This window comes from Zalophus californianus, chromosome 1 (genome assembly GCF_009762305.2).
Source record: "Zalophus californianus isolate mZalCal1 chromosome 1, mZalCal1.pri.v2, whole genome shotgun sequence".
In the NCBI taxonomy this organism is placed as follows: domain Eukaryota; kingdom Metazoa; phylum Chordata; class Mammalia; order Carnivora; family Otariidae; genus Zalophus; species Zalophus californianus.
The window spans coordinates 32,338,740-32,356,591 of NC_045595.1; positions in this window are offsets into that span (position 1 = coordinate 32,338,740).

A 17,852-nucleotide genomic window follows, 5' to 3' on the forward strand; every position below is an offset into this window, starting at 1 on the left:
AGTAAAACCAACAGATCCCATTACAAGCAAGAATTCAGAATGAAAAAAGGCATCAGTACACATGTGCCCACAGACATGTTTACCTGGAAACTTTCGAGAAACAGCTGGAAAAATCAGCTGTCAATCTTGATGAATTATTTTGCTGTTTCCTTTTCTTTAGCGAAGTCCTGGAGGTTCATTGATCCAGCAGTCTTCACCTCTGTTGAGCCCTGATCCTGTGCCCGGTGCTAGAAGCTGAGGACAGGGAAGGAGCAGGACCCCCCCGGAACTCATGTCTGGTGTCCGGCAGAGAGCCAGAACATGCCACTACTTTGTTATCCTACTCTCCTACACGGATTTCTCTATTCCATCATTCTTCTCAAGTCAAACTTGGACCTGCTTCTTTCCCTTTGAATGCTGAAGGCTCTATCTCCAAGTTCCCTTGCTGGAAGGCATATTATGAAATGGGATGTACCATCAGAGACCAAGGTAAGAAATCTGAACTGCGTGGCCTCACATAAACCCCACTAGGTCTCCGTTAGGGGCTCCTTTCCCTTTCAGCAGGTGTAAGGACAAAAGGCCCATTGTCCTTAGGAGCCTATAGGATAAATAGAAAGAACATGTCCTTGCTGGTTAATCTGCTGGCGATAAAGAGTATTGTTTTATCTCCTGCCATCTCCATAGTTCCATGGGATGAGTTCTATTGTGGCACAAAGTCCGCTTTGTCTTTCCAACCCACTGAGACATTTAAATTGACCTTTCATATATTCCTTGGTTGTCACAACCTGAGTACTGAGTTGGTATTATGCATTGAGACAATGATCAACTTTTTTTTTTCTACAAGGGCACTGTCAGCTACAGAGATGCTAGGATGCTGAAAAACAGTGTGATTCTCTTCTGCTAAAAAAAAAAAAAAATGGACTTTTTTTTTTGCGGGGGGAACAGTTTTAGGTTTAGAGAAAAATTGAACAGAGAATACAGAGTTCCCATCTACTCTCTCACTTTGCCCTCTTCCCCAGTTTCCCCCATTATTAACATCTTGCATTAGTATGGTCCATTTGTTGTAATTGATGAGCCTATATTAATACATTGTTATTAACTGTAATCCATAGTTTATATTACATTACTCTTTGTATGGTACAATCTATGGGTTTTCACAAATGTCTAAGGATATGTATCCACCATTATGGTATCACACACAAAAGCTTCCCTGCCCTAAAAATCCCCTGTGCTCAGCCTATTCATCCCTCTCTCCCCCCAACCTGGGCAACAATTATCTTTTTACTATCTCCACAGTTTTACCTTTTCCAGAATGTCCTACAGTGGGACTCATACAGTATGTAGCCTCCTCTTCAGACTGGTGTCTTTCCTTAGCAATGTGCATTGAAGGCGCCCCCATGTCTTCTTGTAAGTGGATAGCTCATTTCTTTTTATTGCTGAATGGCTTCTGCTTAATGTTTAAAGCTTCCAGGGTTCGAAAGCAGAATGGTTGCCCCACTCCACTGGCATTTTCACATTCATGAGATTACTAGCCATCACCTAAGTTTTAAAAAAGTGGGCTTACTGCATGCGTTATGTGAGAGAATTAAATACCACTTCAGAATGGTTTCAAGTACTTTCTGTGGAGCTGAAGAGAGAAAGAGCAGATTCTAGTATCTCAGTCACAGCCAAACCAGAGGTGGTCTGTTCTCCAGGCAGCACTGGAGTTCTTGGCATTTTTACCCAGAAGAATTTATATCCACCTAATTCGTGTTTTCCCTAAAATAAATGATCTCCTGATTTTTTTTTTTTTTTAGTTCCAGTAACATTGGAGGTCCCGCTTACCTGATGAGTAATAACATTCGTTTTTAAGACCTGAATTGAGCGGTTTTTTTTCCTCCTTATACTTCCTAAACAGAGCTCATCTAGTCCAGGCAAAGGGTGGTGGAGGAGCTCCCCCTCACTTATCTGGCATCTGATAGTTGTCAAAGGTACAGGCTTTCGAATTCAAGGTTGTACAGTTAATTTCCTGGCTCTGCCCCTTCCTGGCTGTGTGTCTTTTAATAAGCCATTTCTCCTCTCCTAGCCTCACTTTGCTCTTCTGCAACCCACAAGTAATAACAGGGCTCTCTCTTTTAAGGCCATTATGGATATAGAAGGAGATAATCCATGGAGAACATGAAGCACAGTTTCAACAACAATAAAAAAAACATCCTCGAACCTCATCCATCCACATCAGGCAACAGGCCTGTGTGTAAAGGAAATGTTGAGTACAGTGTAGGTGCTCATTAAATTATTCCTGACTGATCAAGGAGGCAAATGGAGGGCAAATCCTTTCATGTGCAGGCTCTCAGAGAACATAGGCATATATAGAAGGAAGCGGACTTAATTGGGGTCAAGCATGATGGGGGAGATTAGGTACCCTGTGCAATCTGACACAACCGAGGGCACCACTTCTAGTACCTTTTGACTTGGTCCCTGCTGGGACGGGGCTGCTCCTGATAACTCACATTCTGCTCTTGCCCACCCTTGAAAAGCCCATTTCCTGAGCAAGGGTGTATTTTGGTAAAGTGATTAGCAGACAACCTGGTTCCTAAATTTAATGAGCGATTTCTTTAGGGTGAAACTGATGGTATAGAATCATTCTCTGTCTCTCCTCCTCACCCTTCCCCTGACATCTCCCAGATAAAATAAATGATCAGCTAATAGTTATTAAGATGCCAAGGGTGCAAGAAATCCCAATCCCACAAACACAGGAGCTAACTATGTACCCTGGGTGTCATTTTTTTATCCGACTTTTGCTTTTTACTCACTTTCATTTTGTAGACAAAGACTGTCTTGCCAAAGACAGGGTAAATAAACTCAGACACATCCTGTCTCCCTTACATCTTTGTTTATCTATAAACTGTCAGAGATACTGATGAAAATCCACTAAAGCATGCTCCAAGCACTTATACCAAGGCCATGTGAGATGGAAGCATGAAAGCTTGATGTGAGCGGAAGATATCACCTACAATGATACCAACTTGGCTCTATGTGAAGACACGCATAAGCATTAAAGATGCCAACAAAAGATGACCCACCGTGACAGTTAGGGATGGACTCAATTGTGTAAGTGAAATGAAAAATGAAAAAAAAACCCCACAGACACAGCAAGGTGACAAAGTGTCTACATAGTGAGGAAGTGATCAAGTTTAGAAGTTAAGAGCATGCATTTTGGAATGAGAACAGATTTGAAATCTGGTTGGATCTTGTACCTTTTAACCAGGCAACCCATTTAACTGCTCCATGCCCGCCCCCCCCCCCACTTGCCTCATGTGCAAAATGCGATAAATCAGTATCTACCTCAGAGGATTATTTTTTGAAGACTGGATGAGATAAAATATATAAGGTGCTTGGCTCAGGTAGACTTTCAGTAAGACGTAGCTGTTATTTTTATTGTGTTAATAAGGATTGCAAATTAAGGAACACCTAATAGGCAACGTTGCCCCAATTTTATCACCATAAACATTTCCTTCCAGGGTTTCCTCTGAGGTTAATGTTCTACAGAAAACAATTTGGGAAATGCTGCCTTAAATAAACAAAACCTGAGACTTTTGCAGTGGGAGTATGGGTGTTTGTCTTGGATATCCTCACTAGCAAGTTACAAGTTTTAAAATAATGCTTGTGGTTGTTTCTATAACATTTTGGGCATCGGATTTGGGGTCAGGAATCCGCAATGCTGTCCTCATTTCTATGGAAAAATCAGATCTCGTTTACATCATTCCTATTTACAGCAACTTTTCCGGGACCCAAATAAAAACAAGGACTGCCTGAGCCCATTGGCTGCAAGCTTTGCAAAGCAAAATCTTCCCTTTGACCTCTGCCTACCCCATCCTGCTCTGGGTCAGAATTCCCCCTTGTGTCCCATGAACACAGAAGCCATCACCTACCCCTTGGGGAGGTACCGTGAGCCTGGAAGAAGCATCTCGAGCCTCTCTGGAGAAAGATAAACTGTGTGCAAGGTTATGGGTATTTTATGATCTCTTATAGATGGATAATCCAAGGTGCAGGCTTACAGCTTGACTCTTTTTTTTTTTTTTCTTTAAAGCAAGGAAGCTCAGCAGTGAAAGTCATTTCCCACAACTCCCAAAGTGGTTTTGCAATAAATCTGTGAATTTAATCAGCCTCCTCTGTTGAGGCAATCTTCCCTAATTTGGTTCTTGTGAAGAATAATAGACATGATGACAAAAATACTAACCAGAGTCTCATCAATAATACTGACGATAAAGCTCCCATTCCCCGAAAGAAATGGGGCATAGGCCTCTGGTGCAACCCAGGGCAGCAGGCTCGTCCAGTCTCACATACTATTTCCTTTGTAGACCATCAAACTCTTTCTCCTTCTTCCTGGCCAAACAGCAAGAAAATGGAAATCCCAAACTGGAAAACAAGGGTTTCCATTGTTTTTGGCCAGTAACTAAGTGGACTACTCAGTAGGCTGCTAGAAATTTTCTAGAAGATTACAAGAGAGTAATGGGGAATTGCATTCAAAATGAAAACAAACATGGAACACAGAATCCAAACAACACGATTTTGTTTCCTTTCTCTGGTAGGCGATTCCTACTCCTCTCTCTCAAAGCCTGGGAGTAGTGGTGGGGTATGGAAGGGCCCCTGCCAGGAATGTAACACACACAGCTGTTGGCCATCAGCTGGCAGACCAACCTAGTGACAGAATCGGGCATAGGAATTAGCTGCCTCATGTTCCCCAATTATTGGACAAAGAAGACGTCCAGATCTAGCTGGGATCTGTCTTACATAGGTTGGGGGTTGAAAGAGGGAGACCCTATTATTGGAGGCAGGCCTGGAAGTGTTGCTCACCCCTGGAGAAGGGGGGTCGAGGAGCAAGGGCAGAGGCAGCCTAGATCTTTCCATCCTGGAGAATGAGAGAAGCAAAGTGTGATAATTGAATTAGAGGTGGAGGAAAAGGAATAATTTCACAAGGATGTCATCTGTCCTAGGCCTTCCTCATGAGCCTGGCATTCCGGCACCCTCTCCGTTCTTTGCATGTGAGAGCAGTCCCGACCCCCCCCCCCCACCCTCCCCGCTCATGGCCCTTGGCCGTCAACAGATCATGTTGGTGATAAACACAGGAACTCACCTGTGGTCAGCAGACACAGGGCCAAAACTGCAGGAAGAGATGTAAAAAATGCCATCCTCCCCATGAACTGGACACAAATGCTTGCTCGCACAACAAAAGATCTAGTGTGCTTGGTTTCTTCTAGCCTCAGGCCTTCACTAGCGCGTGAATAGGGGCACTGATGGGGCACAGATGCAGGAAAAGCCCAGGTTCCCTCATTTCAGTCCCAAGCTGTGGTTTCTCTGCTTCCTCCCACTGGACGGCTTCAGTATGAATTGCTCCCAAAACTAACAGTAAAATTTAACCACCACTCCTTGCAGGAAAAGAAGAAATCCTCGTTTCTTCAGAGAATTGTCTTTTGGTGTGAGTCTTGCTGACTTTGGCATGTGTCTCACACGCACACACACAAGCTGTGCGGGTTTCCAGGTGATACTGCTGAGTAGACCAGGGCTGTCAACAGTGTTGTCCCTGGACAAGAAGGATAAGCATCATCTGAGAACTCATTAAAAACGCAAATTTGTGGTCTCACACGGTCCTACTGAGTCAAAAGCTCTGCAGATTGGGCCCAGCAATGTGTGTTTTAACAAGCCTCTGAGTAATTTCCAATGCACACTTCATTTTGAGTTGAGAACCCTTATCGGAAGCTGATCATTTCTCCAGAATTCTTTACAACTTTATGCCTGTATATCTGCTCCTCTTCACCCCATTTGGCATGCTTCTTTCTTTTCTGCCTGGCAGGCTCCTTTTTAGTCTTTAAAACCCTCTAAAAAATACCCTTTTCTGTTGGTCAGCCTCCCCTGACACCATTCTGTCTACCTAAGCAGAATTAATTACCCCTGATTTGTTTTCTGACAATACTTCAGGTAGCCACTGACATATTATATTACAATCATCATGTATTTTCTTTCCACACCAGGATGTGAGGGCAGGAAAATGCCTAATTCAGCAAATGCTTTATATAAAATATCATAGGCCTATTGTTATGTTAGCTCTGGGGACGCCAAAATAAAATAATTAAAATATTAATTAAAAAGTGGGACACTGCCTCATTTGCCCAATTCATTATTGCATGCGAAATAAGATTTCAAACCCCAGGCATGTGCTAGCTGTGTAATGTTGGGCAAGTTACTTAGCCTCTTTAAATCTCATTCATAGGGAAGAAAAATGCTAATAGTATGTACTTTAGTGTTTATGGGATGAATAAATTAGAAACATGTAACAGGGGCACCTGGGTGCCTCAGTCAGTTAAGCATCTGACTCTTGATTTCAGTTCAGGTCATGATCTCAGGGTCATGAGATTGAGCCCCACATCAGGCTCTGCACTGAGCATGGAGCCTGCTTAAGATTCTCTCTCCCTCTCCGTCTGTGCCTTGCCCCTGCCCCACTCATGTATAGGCCCAAGAAAGAAAGAGAGAGAGAAAGAGGAGAGAGAGAGAGAAAGAAGGAAAGAAAGGAAAGAAAGAGAGAAAGAGAAAGGAAGGAAGGAAGGAAGAAAGGAGGGAGGGAAGAAAGATGTGTATAGTGCTTAGACACTGAATGTATGTTAGTTGTTATTGCTAATTATAATAATATTAATATCATCATTGGCATCATCATCAAATCACTAGTAACTTGCATTTTGCTTGGTACAGAGAATGTGGGCATACATGTGAAGATTAAAAGATCAGGGTTCTGGGCTTATCTACTTTACCTGATCGCATACCTGACACTCGACATAAACAAATTTGACTTGACATCAAATGTTTCCTAAGATATACACACATGCTCCTTAAGTTGCCCAGTACAAGAATTGATGAATACCAAGAGTTAGTTTGCTGGAGTTACTTTGAGGTTGTGTTCGGTCTACACAACACCCCCTCCACTCACACCACCTGGAAACAATGATTGGTTCTCAAACTTGATTTCACATGAGAATCACTTGGGAAGCTTTTTGGACAAAAACCCGATGCCTGTGTCTAACTCCTACAGACCAGACCAAACTGATATGACATATGGCCTGGGCATCATCGGAACTCCCAGCTGATTCCCAGGTATGGCCATAGTTTCTCCCTGCTGTGTCCCAGAACCTCCAAGGAAAGTAAATGGTGGTTCACAACGAGTGGTTAAGTAACTATAAAAGTCTTACCATTTTTCATAAAATGGAAGTGTGATGAGCATGCTGCTGGTGGGGTGAGGGCAGTAAAACAATGGAGGGGTCTACGGAAACACTTTAAGTGATGTGCCATTCAGAGTGGGTGGGAACGTCTGGCATAGAGCGACGCCAAGCCAGCGAGCATCAGGAAAAGCATACCGATGACACTCGTGGCTGATGAACTGCCCTTAGCTTTCAAGTCAGCCTCTCGGTCTCCGCAGCTCACCCTTGGGGCCTTTGCCCTGGACAAACCAACTTCATCTATCAACAAAATCCCACAAGACTGCAGGAGGATACCCATCATGTCGGCCAAAACTCTCAGCGGCTGAAACTCCTGACAGACACCTTGAGACTGCTTCCTCTCTGCTACGAGTTAGAGATTGTGGGATTCCTGGCCCCCACAGCTCTGTGGATTAAGACCCCTTTTCCTGACAGTCCATCAGTCTCCCAAGTGTTTCCCTCTCCTCAACATGGTTTCTCTGAGAAAGCAGACCCAGTATGACAGCAAGGAGGTGGCTCCTTGGGACAGGGTCCCGGGGCCACCAGAGCAAGGCTCAAAGCTCTGACTGAGAGCCATGTTAATTCTGTCCTCAAACTCTGGTTAGGACCAATAAGGAAGGGTCTAGATGGCATAAAGGGTTTATTGCAATAGTAATAGTGGAGGAGAGGCACCAATGGCTTTTAAGAGGCGAATAAAGTTGAAATAGCTAATGGGACAACATTAAATAATAAGCCCACATAAACTTTATGTTCAAAAGCGAATTTTTAACCATGACTTCAACAACTTACAGCTATTTTGACAGCCAACTGTTCTTTAAATCACACTTATATATACTAGCTCACAGTTTCTTCTTTTCCCTTGCTCTCCCTCACCCCCCCCCCCACTTCCTGTTTCTTTTTTTCTTTTCCCACCAGCGTCATCAGGGTCAAGGACACACATCTTGGTACGTTAAGCACGGAAGTGAAACAGGGAGAGGGCCACTAACGTTTTTGAGAATCACCCATACTCGGGAGCATTATGGAACCAAACCTCCTTTAATCCCCACAGAAGCCCACCAAGGGATATCACCTAGCTGTTTTTTAAAGGATGAGCAAAGTGGGCTCAGATAATAAAATACAGTATTCCAAGGGAGGCATAGCTAGCAAGTGTGAGAGCCAGGGTTCAGATTCTCAGCTCTGTGACTCCGAAGCCCATTTCTTCACATGACCCTGGCTGGGCTCAGCAGGCAACTGTCCTCTCCCATGTCATCAATGACGCTCTGTTTGCTGTGCCTGCAGATGGCGGGAAGGGCCCCATTTGGGCCCTCTTGGCTCACCTGGTTTGACTAGACCTGCAGGACAGCTGTTATTACGGTTTGGATCTCTATCCTGTGTTCTCACTCTGGTTGTCCTAATGTCTCCTTTCTCAACGTATGTTCATGCCTGTGACCCTGGCAGGACCCACAGGGAAAGTTGGGGTGGGGGGACTCCATGACACACGGGCAGACCTGCTCTAGGCATTAAATCTACAGATGCAGCAGCTTCTTTATTTCTCGAGGCAGCATTTCATGCCTGCGTTCCTGTGTAGGAGATGGAAGGGAGAGAGTCAGAGACAGGAGAGTCCCAGGCAAGGAAGAAGCTGCAGGAGAACATGTAGCAGCAAATTCACATGCCATTTGATAACCATCAGCTCGCAGATTCAGATCTTGCCAGGTCAGTGCACTGGTGGAGACAGGACCCAACCAAGTGAAAGGTCCTTTGCTTCTGGCCCAGCCCATTTCTTCCCTCGGGAGCAGAGAACACTGCAACAGAGGGAATTTTGAAATCCTATCCCACAAACTCTGTAAGACTGACCAGAGGCAAATGAATCATTCATTGAATCTCTTCGAGTTCTTGCATATCACTATCCAGTGATGAAGGTGCTTCCCCATTCAGAAATGGGAATAAATTCTAAGAAGAATAACCTTTTCATTGAAAAGCTAGGCTGTAATTTTTCCAGGGGTCAAGTGGGTACCATACATATTTTTATAATCTCTTTGGGCTGCTGGAGTGGGACTGGTTTGGTGCTATTATGGTGGCAGAGATTTCAACGTGTGTTTTTCCCTCCTCTCTGAGGTTGTGGTAGACAAGCAGGCATTCACATTTTGCAACTCTGTAATGAAAATGACACCCCTACTTCATGGTTTGGGGCTGTTTTTCCAGAAGTGGGCACAGATGGTGTTTCTCTCTCCTCCAGAGAATATTTTAGGATGTAAAGTCTCTGAAATAAATTATTCAACTGAGGCCAAAATAGTCTTCTGGAAAAAATCATATGTGAATAGGAAATAAGAGCAGCCTGGCCCAGCCTGAAAAAAATTTAAATGCAGCTGGTTTTTAGAAATGGTAATATTTGTAATAATGTTTGTATTGGGAATGTAATGAGACCTGGAATTGTGGAAGGGAGTGCTGTTTTACCCAGGAAATTTAATGATTGTCTTGTTTTCCCTCCCCTTCTGTTCCCTTCCCTCCCTTTCCCTCCCCTTCTTCCCCCCTTCCTTCCTTTCCCTTCCCTCCCTCCCCTTCCCTGCCTCCCTTTATCTTTTCCTTTCCTCTCTCTCTCTCTCTCTCTCTCTCTCTCTCTCCCTCTCTCCCTCCCCCCCCCCCCGCCCCCTACCCAGGGATTGGTGACAAGTAGGCAAGGGTCCATACATCTAAAACTTTGATAAGAATATGAATCACGTGGGGATTTGGTTAAAGTGCACATTTAGATTCTCTAGTTCCGGAGTGAGACCCGTTGCATTTCCAACAAGCTTCCAGGTTAGGTGGCTGCTCCTGGTCTGCAGATCATTCTTTGAGTAACAAGTGCTAGAGGAAGTTCAGATAAATTATATACTAGGGGAAAACTGTGCTTTGCCAAGCTACTAAATTAACTATTTCATTCATTCCTTCAATAAATATTTACTGAAACCTGCTTAGTCCTAGGTGTTGAGCCAGGTGTTGGAATAAAGTGGTGAGCAGCACAGACCCCGTCCCTGACTTTATTGAGCTTAGAGCCTAGTGTGCATGATAAACAGCAATCAAATGATCACATATTGAAATATAAGTATATTAAGTCCGACCAAGGAGAGGTATAGGAGCAATGAGATTATAAAATCGGGTGCTTTCATAAAAGGGCCAGGAAAGACTTCCCCGAGGATGTGACAGTGAGCTGAGCTCTGCAGGTAACCCCAGTAGTCCTTATTATTACAATAGCAAGCAGCTCACCATTCCTGAACATTTACATGGGGCCCTGGTACCCTACTGTTTCTGTGCATTATCTCATTCACTTATCACAGTAGCCGCATAAAGGTAGGTGCTACTATCCAGTTTTACAGAAGAGAGACCTGAGGCTTAGAAAACTTGCATGGGGTCACACAGTTAGGACACAGCAAATTCATGACCTAAGGGCAGGCCATACATATTCCCAATGACCCTCCCCAGTGCTTCCAAGTATGGGCTAGGACATGAACTAGGAAGACCGCTGACTCCACTGAATCAGCTGAAATGGCTTCTTTGCTCCTTGTTGTAACAACAACCCTAGAGAAATCTGTTGTGCTTCTGCTATGATAGAGCAAGGAAAACTCCAGGCAGGAATCAAAAGTATGCTTTGCCAATAACTTGCTGTGCATTTGAGCAAAGGTCATGACAGCCACCACATTTTAAGCACCTACTGTGTGCCAGATACTTCTCCGGGAGCTTAACGTAGGATTAGCTCAAATTTTCAAGTTAATTTTGTGAGACCCGAATTATGTGTTAATAGTTGCATTTCACAGGTGAGGAAACTGAAGAAACTTGGGAGAAGCTGGAGGGGCACACTTTGTAAGGGGGCAGGTCTGGATGCAAGAGATGGGCCAGTGCAGTGAGACAGTTCTCAGTGTGGTCCATAGACTCCCTCAACAGGCCAAAGGTCTTTTAAGAGGGCTCTGTGGTCAAAATGATTAGCATAACGCCAAGACATTGTTGACCTTTTTTATATTGTGTTAACGTTTGCTCTGATGGCTCAAAAGCCATGCTGAGTAAAGCTTTTGCTGCCTTGGCAAAAAATTTAATTTTTTTATAGTGATGTTAATTATATAAGTTGAAGTCACTTTTCTCCTAGCCATGTTACATGAGGACTTCTGATATACACACTCACACAACTCAATAAAGTTTTGGAAGCAACAAACATAACTGGACGCTAACCCCTAGAAATCTATACTAAATCAATGAGCAGAGGGCCCCTGGGACAATAGCCTGGTATTTTTGTTGCCAGTAATACAGTTCAGACTTTCAGGCAAAAATCAGAATTTTGGAAAACATGTCTCTGCCACCATTAGCTTGTCAGCTTTCCATTTTTTACCATGAGAGTGGTGACAGTAATGAACCTGTTAAAAAAAATTTTTTTTTAAAGATCTGCAAAACTCACTGAACTGGTATCTTCCAAATGTCCAATGTGTAGTGTTAAAAAAAAAATCATGCATGGCTAAAAGATCTATCAAGAATACAAAATGACTCACGGAATTTACTATCACAAAGTATGAAAAATTTCTTAATGTGATTTCGGATTCCACACTACAACTAACCTTTATGAAAACAGGACTTGTCATACTATCAAAAATAGCACTTTTGCATACTGTCAGAGAAGAACACCTACAATTATCTGAAAAAGCTATTAAACTATTCTTTTCCAATGATGTGTGTGTGTGTGAAGTTGGATTTTCTCTGTATCCTTCAATCAAAACAACATATAATAGCAGATTGAAGGCAGAAGCAGATGTGCTCATCACACTAGCTTCTACTAAGTCAGACATTAAATGTAAAACAATGCTACTCTTTTTGCCAAATGTTTTTTGTTTGGGGAAACATAATTATTTATCTAAACATGTTATTTATGATAACATATAGGATTGTTATTTTTAAATGAGTTAATGAGCAAGTGTTTTTGAAATGTCTTACTTTTCATTTTGAATACAATAACTATTGATAGGCCTAATGCACATAAACAAAGCTCTTTTGGGTCCTCAGTACTTTTTAGAAGTGTTAGGGGATCCTGAGATAAAAAAAAGTTTGAGGATTTGGGGCATATGCACTTAAGAACATGGACTCCGAGGCCTGGGTTCAAATTCTAAACACCATCTCCCAAGAGTTATCTAGCGTTGGGTAAATGATTGCCTTCTTTTTCCCATCTGTATACTGGGTATAAAAAACAATAATTCCTACCTCCTGGGGTTGTAGTGAATGCTGAACAAATTAATACAGGTAAGTTTTGAGAACACTGCCCAACAGAGTTAGCTCTTTTCTGATTCCAGAGTCACTGTCCTTTCCACTAGATTCAATTTTCTGAGCATCACTTTCCTTATTTCTGAGATTTTTTTTAAAGAAGCCTCTCTAGCTTGGCTATTGAATGTTTCTGAAAATATATTCCCTACTGATTAAAAATACAATATTACAGCGTTCTAGCTAGAAATGGTGCTAGCTTAGAAAACAATGCTGTTTAGCCTCCGAGCGGAAGACACATGTACTGTGTCGACAAAGTTACTTGAAAAGCATACCTAGCTTTGCTACAGCCTTAGAAGTGCTCTTTGGATTTGAACTTAGATATTTTTTAGAATTTACTGACTCTGATCAAGTATGTTGATTATGAAAGCACCATGAACATGCCAACAGGCATCAAGTTGCATTCTGTTTTCCAGCAAATATTTATGGAGCTCCTCCTGTGTGAGAGGCACTGTTCTAGGTGTGGGAATAAAATAGAGCAAAGCAAACAATGGAAGGAATGTATATGCTGGGTGTGTCTATCAGGGGAGAGACAAATAATAAATAAGAAACATACAGAGCATGGACACTGATGTTAGGGACAAGGAAGAAAGATAAAGCAGGTAGAGGGGAAAGGACATGTGATGTGAATGTGGATTGCATGTATCATCAGGGCAGCTGGGAAAGGCCTCACTGCAGATTCTGGAATAAAGACTTGAGGGAGTGAAGCACGTGGATATCTGGGTAAGAGAATTCCAGGCACAGGGAATCCAGGTACAAAGACAAAGCAGGAATCTTCCTGGCATGTTACAGGGATGGCAAGGAGGCCCGTGTGGGTGGAGTTGAGTGGGTGAGGCAGTGAGTAGAGTGAGTAACTAGAGTGAGTAGAAGATGGGGTCATGGTGGTAAGGGGTGGCAGATCACAGAGGGCCTTGTCAACCTCTGCATACCAATTTGGGAACCACTGGAGACTTCTGAGAAGGGAAATGACAGGGGCTGACCTTCATGTTAAGAGAAGTAGAGAGTTCAACTAGGATGGTTTTTTTAAAGAATTTATTTATTTAGAGAGAGCACGTGGGAGCATGCAGGGGAGGGGCAGAGGGAGAGGTAGAGAGAGAATTTCCAGCAGACTCTGCGCCCAACGTGGAGCTCGACGCAGGGATCGATCTCACAACCCTGAGGTCATGACCTAAGCCTAAACCAAGACTTCGACGCTTAACCATCTGAGCTACCCAGCCACCACCCCCTCCCTCACTCTGATATTTATTGCAACAAACGTGACAAGAAATCCTGGCAGTGTGAGTCCACATGGCTGCAATGGAGGTGGTAACACGTGGGCAGATTCCAGATCCATTTTGAAGTTAGAGCCAACAGGATCTGCTAATGAATGGGATGTGTGGTTTGAGAGAAAGAAGGGAGTCCAGGATCACTCCAAAGCCTGAGTATGTGAAAGAGTGGAATGCCAAGAACCAAGAGAAGGAAGACTAGGGAAAGCGCCCGCTTTGGTGGGAGCAGTGAGAAGAACAGAGCTTGGGTTCGAGTACATGAATTTGGGATGCCTACTGGGCATCCACGTTTCTTTCAGATACACTCAAGGAGGATCCAGTCAGGAAAAGTGGCTGATACATTGTTAGGTATTGCTAAGAAAATGAAGGTGGCTGTATTTCTTTCTTGGGGAAAAAAGAAAAGCCTGAAAAATTAGATAGAAGTTGTATGTGCGTGTGTGTGTGTGTTTTAATGTCATTCTATTCCAGAACTTAACACTCGACACCAGGTGCAGTCTTATTAATGTTTTGGAAGAAAAGATGATCTGTTTTGAGACACAATGCCTCCACTTGTGGAACCAGAACTAGCTCAGCTCTCGCTCCCTTCTATACAGGGATCTCTAATTGGCCATCCATGCACGTCCACGTTGGCTTGGAAAGTGAATTTCCGACGCTCACCTGTTCGCCGCTCATACTGCATCTGGGTTTTAGATTCATTTTAATTTTTCATACCTCCTTTTGCCTTTCTCACAAATGTAACTTTCTCGACTGCGCCCTTCCCATCTTACCCACGCTGTTCTTGAGTCTGGCTGCCTGATCCACTGTCATTAATAATGAAAACAGCATTTCCCAATTTAGTATCATCTGCAGATTGCATTAATGTGCTGTTGGTATTTTTATCCAGATATTTCCAAAGGATGTCCAATAATGTGGATAATCATATTACAATTAAAGTAAGGGAAAGGTTAACTTTTTTTTTTTTTTTAGGATAAAAAGGGACGTGCTTTCTGTTGCTTTTAATAGCATCTGTGCTTTGAAAACAGATAAGAAAAAAAAAGAGCAGGGATAGATTTTTATTTTTATGAGGATGCCAATCCACTTGTGGGTTGGGGAGAATTGGCCAGAAGCTCAAGTAAGATGTTCTTCATCCATATTATGCCACACATATTTTCAAAACAAAGATGAGCAAGAAATGCAGATTTCATAACCTAAAATCTCTTTAGCTTCATTAGATGCCAATAAGGGAATGCAATGGCCGAATAAAATACACTAATGTGTTTTGACACAATTCTCATGTCTGTTTCTTCTTCATGAGCCAAACTGGGGGTTTCAAGCCATATAAAGCCAGGGCAGGGCTGTCAAACCACCAGATGTGCCCCATTCTTGTGCAGAGCATTTACTCAATGGACCATCTGAGTATTTGTCTACATGTCAACAATGATGCAAACATGACAGCTCTTGGCTTGCGAGTTGCTCTAGCTCTTGTGTGCAGACAACTTGACGAAGTCATGGGATAGGACTTGGGAAGGAGTTTTTCACTGGGAATACATTTCATGGCTCAGTTGCAAAATGAAGACTGCAGGAAGGAATTCACTTTCGGCAACTTTGTGAATCTGTGGAGTAGGTCCATTCTAATTCAGTTCTGCACAGCTGGCTGACTGAGAAGCTTTCTCTTTCTCTTCTCAGAGCTGGGAGACGTCTCTTGAATGATTTTGGAATGACGATTGGCAACTCTCTGGATGATTTTTGTTTTGTTTCTCTCAACTGGGGTATTCCCTCTTATGTTTTCCTCATCTTAAGATTTTTTTTTGGCTAATGTATAAGTTTTATTTTTTCTTTTCTTTTTCTTTTTATAGGTTGGTTGCACCAGATATCAAGTTGGGCTAGCTTCATAAAAAAATGAGGATTTAGTACAAAGATGCAGAGGTGCTGCAATGGAATTGTGAGCAGGAATACAGTGAGGGCCCAGAAAAGTCTAGAATAGTGAGCTGTAGGGATGGCAGGAACCAGAGAGTGTACACTCTCCATCTCTGCTTGTAGCTGCACATCTGTTTCATTTTCTTTTGTCCCAGCAGACTCATCTTCTCTGCTCCTCATTCCACGTGGTGGGGGAAAGATGCCCACCCACAGCTCCCCAGGCCATGTGTTGTAGTTCCAGGCACATGAAATGACTGAATCGATTCCATTCTCTCTTGGCTCTAATTCCAGATTGGGGAAAATTGACTCACCTCACTTCAGGCTTCCACCCCTGGTTCAGTTATCTGTGAAATTCTCAAGCATGGTTTCTGTCAGTCCATTAACCTAAGGGAATGATTGTGAGCAGTTCAGAAACTCTAAAACCTGTCTACTATTATTGCAGGAAAATGCCTGGGGACAGATGAATTTGGATAAAGAAAAATACCAGGACACTAGAAAGGAATATCCTAATCTTATTTTTGCTACAGAGTAGGAAATGGTATTCCAAACATCTCACCCCCCAGAAACTGTCAACAGATCCTCAGGAGCGGCTAAGCAGATGGGCTGAAAAATCTTTGACACATGGACAAATATCAGTTTGCAAGGATTCCGTTAATTCATTCAAAGAATATTTTCTGAGCAATTTGTCCTGCATGTCAGATGCACTTTTATGTAGTTATGGTTAAGACTTTTTGGTGGCAAGGATCTGAAAACTTAAGTATGTCAGCTTACATACTTGAAAAACTTGGAGTAGAACTGGCTAAACCAAACAGCTGAAGCAAATGTCATTAGGATTTGGCCTCTTTGAATATTTTTACTCTAATTTCTTCTAGGTCTACTTCACTACAACCCAGGCTTCTCTACATGGTGACTCAACTCTTACACTGTCTGATTCAAATCTTAAAAAAAAAAAAAAAAGAAAAAGAGTTTCCACTCCTCCACCTCTCCTCCCTCTCCAGCTCCTTTCTCTTGTTCATTCCAGCAAAAGTCCAGGGATTAGCCTTGATTGGCTGTGATCCGTCATGGACCTGTTCCCAAGCCAGTCACTGAGTCCAGAGGAGGAGGTACTTTGATTGGCCAAGCTGGGTCACAAGGGTACTCCTGGAGTTGGAATAGAGAGGGCTCCAACCTAACTACAGGAATTGACAGTGGGGGAGGGATCGTTCCCCACAGGAGACTCAGGACACTGACACCCCAAGAAGGGAGGAATAGATTGTGTGAAGGCAAACCCCACAAATGTCCCTTATATAGTCTAAGGAAGACAGAGAAACACATACAAGTTACTATCATTAACACGTAATGGTAATCGGTGTACTAAATGACATGTTTGGAGAACAAATGTGAGAAGCCATTCATTCTGAGAAATTCAGGAGTGGGTTTTTTTCAGAAAAGATAACGTCTGTGGTGAGCCTAGAAAGATCTGGAGATTCGGATTGGTAAAAATGGCGGGTGACAGGGAAGTTCTGGAGAGAACATTCTAGGCAGAGAGAGCAATATGTAAAGACACTGTGAGATTTTTTTTTTTTTTTTAGTGTTCCATGATTCATTGTTTGTGCATAACACCCAGTGCTCCACGCAGAATGTGCCCTCTTTAATACCCATCACCAGGCTAACCCATCCCCCCACCCCCCTCCCCTCTAGAACCCTCAGTTTGTTTTTCAGAGTCCATCGTCTCTCATGGTTCGTCTCCCCGTCTGACTTACTCCCCTTCATTCTTCCCCTCCTGCTATCTTCTTCTTTTTCTTTTTTCTTAACATATGTTGCGTTATTTGTTTCAGAAGTACAGATCTGTGATTTGACAGTCTTGCACAATTCACAGCGCTCACCATAGCACATACCCTCCCCAATGTCTATCACCCAGCCACCCCATCCCTCCCACCCCCCACCACTCCAGCAACACTCAGTTTGTTTCCTGAGATTGAGAATTCCTCATATCAGTGAGGTCATATGATACATGTCTTTCTCTGATTAACTTATTTCACTCAGCATAACACCCTCCAGTTCCATCCACGTCATTGCAAATGGCAAGATCTCATTCCTTTCTATGGCTGCATAATATTCCATTGTGTATATATACCACATCTTCTTTATCCATTCATCTGTCGATGGACATCTTGGCTCTTTCCACAGTTTGGCTATTGTGGACATTGCTGCTATAAACATTGGGGTGCATGTACCCCTTCGGATCCCTACA